This window comes from Peromyscus eremicus, chromosome 16_21, assembly GCF_949786415.1.
Source record: "Peromyscus eremicus chromosome 16_21, PerEre_H2_v1, whole genome shotgun sequence".
Taxonomy (NCBI): domain Eukaryota; kingdom Metazoa; phylum Chordata; class Mammalia; order Rodentia; family Cricetidae; genus Peromyscus; species Peromyscus eremicus.
The window spans coordinates 1,521,720-1,525,206 of NC_081432.1; positions in this window are offsets into that span (position 1 = coordinate 1,521,720).

The window sequence follows — 3,487 nt, forward strand, 5'->3', positions numbered from 1 at the left end:
CAGACAGGGGGCTGGAGAGATGGCTCAGTGGTTAAGAGCACCGACTGCTCTTTCAGAGGTCCTGAGTTCAATTCCCAGCAACCACATGGTGGCTCACAACCACTTGTAATGAGATCTGGCGCCCTCTTCTGGCCTGCAGGGACACATGCAGGCAGAATACTGTATACCTAATAAATAAATCTTAAAAAAAAAAAAAAAAAAAAAAAAAAAAGAACTTCAGACAAAAGTCTTAGGACCCTGACCGTGAACTACCTTGTAAAAGAAACAAGGTAAAAGGAAGAGAAAATATACCAAGGGCCCAGAATATGTATGTGCATCCTGTATGTAATGGATGTAAAAGTGTCTGTTACCTGAAGACCTGGGGAAACAGCCAACAGCTCCCTTTTCAAAGAGGCCCAAAGGGAAGAAAGAAGAATGTGTGCCCAGGAGTGCAGGCTGGGCAGGAGACTCACTCAGGCTGGATCCAGAGCATTTATATGTTCACATACAATGTGACATACAGGCCCGAAATCTATAATGTTGGCTCATTATTGTTAATTACACTCAGGAATTCTAGAAGCAGATAAAGTTTGTAGGCACAAAAGAATACACACAGCCAGGTGGTGGTGGCACACACCTTTAATCTCAGCACAGACTGGCAGAGGCAGGTGGATCTCTGTGAGTTCGAGACCAGCCTGGTCTACAGCCATGGCTACACAGAGAGATCCTGTCTCGAAAAACTAAACACAAACACAAACACAAACACACACACACACACACACACACACACACACACACACACACACACACACACGAGGGCATTTTTACATACTAACAAGGTAGAAAATATACAGTTTTTAACCACTGAGCCATCTTTTCAGTCCCTAAAATTGTAATTTTTTTTTAAAGGGCCCCCATATCATGGAGTACAAAAGTGACTCTAACCATATTTCCTGTCCCTCATCAGTTCTAGAGGTCAGAAGTTTAAATCTGGCTTGTCTGCCTGGTCTGGTAACAACTGGGAATGGGATCTGGGTCCTCTGCAAGAGTACTGCACACTCCTAACTGCGGAGATGTCCCACACCCCTAAAAGTTCTACTTCTGTCTCTGCTCCTTGGCTTTTGTGTCGACAGACACCCTGAACTCTGGCATCTCATCACGTGTCCTGGCGGCCAAAAGAAACAACCTGGGACTGACTCCTGTAAGTCACTGAGTCAGTGGCTCCAATAGTCGTTGGCTCTAGACCCTGTCCTCCACCCTCAAAGCTAACGGCTCAGCATGTTCTCCCCCATCCTAGCCCTTCTCTCAAACTCTGGCTTGCCTGCCTTTTCTGTGACACCCGTCACTGGTTCTTTTCGGCTGGTCCAAGATGTCCTCCCCCTCTTCACATCCAGAATTGCATCTGCAAATCCCAGTTGCCATGAAAAGTAACATGTGCTGGATCATTTTATGTTAACTTGACACATGCTGGAGTCACCTGAGAAAAGGGAGCCTCTATTGAGAAAAGGCCTCCATAAGATCAGACTGTAAGCAAGCTTGTAGGGCATTTTCCTGGTAATTGATGGGGAGAGCCCAGTCCACTGTGGTGATACCATCCCTGAGCTGGTGTCCTGGATTCTATAAGAAGGTGGGCTGAGCTGGGCGGTGGTGGCACATGCCTTTAATCCCAGCACTTGGGAGGCAAAGCCAGGAGGATCTCTGTGAGTTCAAGGCCAGCCTGGTCTACAGCCCAGGACAGGCACCAAAACTACACAGAGAAATTCTGTCTCAGGAAAAAAAAAAAAAAAGGTGGGCTGATCAAGCCTTGATGAGCAAACCAGTAAGCAGCTCCTCTCCATGGCCTCTGCCTCCAGGTTCCTGCCCTGTGTAAGTGCCTGCCCTCACTGCTTTTGAAGATAAACTGTTATTTGTAACTGTGGGAAATAAACCCTTTCCCACCAAGTTGCATTTGGTCATGGTGTTTCATCACAGCAAGAGTAATCCTAACTAAGACAAACACGCTCACAGTCTGTAGAGATCAAAATGTGAACATCTTTGGGGACCATTATTCTGCCTATGAAACAGTGTCAAGGGACTTTGCTGCTACCTTTGAATTTCTCAGTCATAGATGGGGAATGCCCTTTGCTGTTAGGACAGGTTTATTGCACTGAGCAAAGCCTTGTAGTGTGGAATTCCCCATGCTAACAGTCACCAAGGGTGTAGGAAGGATTGATGGGTGAGCCTTGATCAAGTGATGATGTGAGGCAAGCCCTTTACGTGCTACATGGTAAGCATGTAGGCCGGAGGATAAAGGAGAAACTAATAGAAGTATTTTCATTATATTTGTAGCTATTTATTATGTGTGTGTGTGTATGTACATGGGGGGGGAGGTCAGAGGACAGCTTGAGGGAGTCAGTTCTCTCTGTCCACCATGTGGTGTCTGGGGAATCGAACTTCAGACTTGGCAGCATGCCCTTTCCCCATGGGGTCATCTCTCAGGCCCCAATAAACTCTTTAATTCCTTTGTTTTTTAAACATTTGTATTATTTTGATACTTTATTTGTTTTCTGCTTTTTTGTTTTTGTTTATCGAGACAGGGTTTCTCCATATAGCCCTGGTTGTCCTGAAACTTCCTCTGCAGACCAGGCTGGCCTCAAACTCACAGAGACCCACCTGCCTCTGCTTCCCAAATGCTGAAATTAAAGGTGTGCACCACTACCAGCCGGCTATTTTGATATTTTTATGTGTATGGGTGTTTTGCCTGTATGAATGTCTGTGTACGACGTGTGCATCTGGTGCCCGGAAAGCCAGAAGAGGGCATCAGACCCCCTGGAACCTTGACAGACAGTTGTGAGCCACCATGTGAATGCTGGCTGGAAGAGCAACCTAGTGTTCTTAACCACCAAGCCATCTCTCCTTCTACCTCAGATAGTATGCTATGGGGTACAATGCCAACTTAAAATCTGTATTTAGCCAGGCATGATAGCACACACATTTAATCCCAGAACCAGGCAGACCTCTGTGAGTTCAAGACTGGCCCAGTTTACATAGCAAATTCCAGTATAACCAGGGCTACATCGAGAGACCTTGCCAAAAACAAAACAAAAACAAAACAATAAGGGGCTGGAAAGACGCTCAGCAGTTAAAGAGCACTGACTTCAGTTCACTGAATACAGAGAACCTGGATTCAGTTCTCAGCACCCACATGGCAGATCACAACCTTCTCTAACTCCAGCTCCAGGGCGGCCTAGGGCGTCAGGCACACACGGTGCACAGACAACCATACAGACCAAACACCCACACATGTAAAATAAAAGCAAATGTTAAAGATTAATTTAAAATAGCTGGGCATGGTGGTGCATGCCTTAAGTCCCAGCACTTGGGAGGCAGAGGCAGGTGGATCTCTGAGTTCCAGGACAGTCAGGGTCGCTACACAGAGAAACCCTGCCTTGAAACACCAAATACATACATACATACATAAATTTAAAATAAATCAAACAAACAAAAAACTGTATTTGTCTTACTAGGA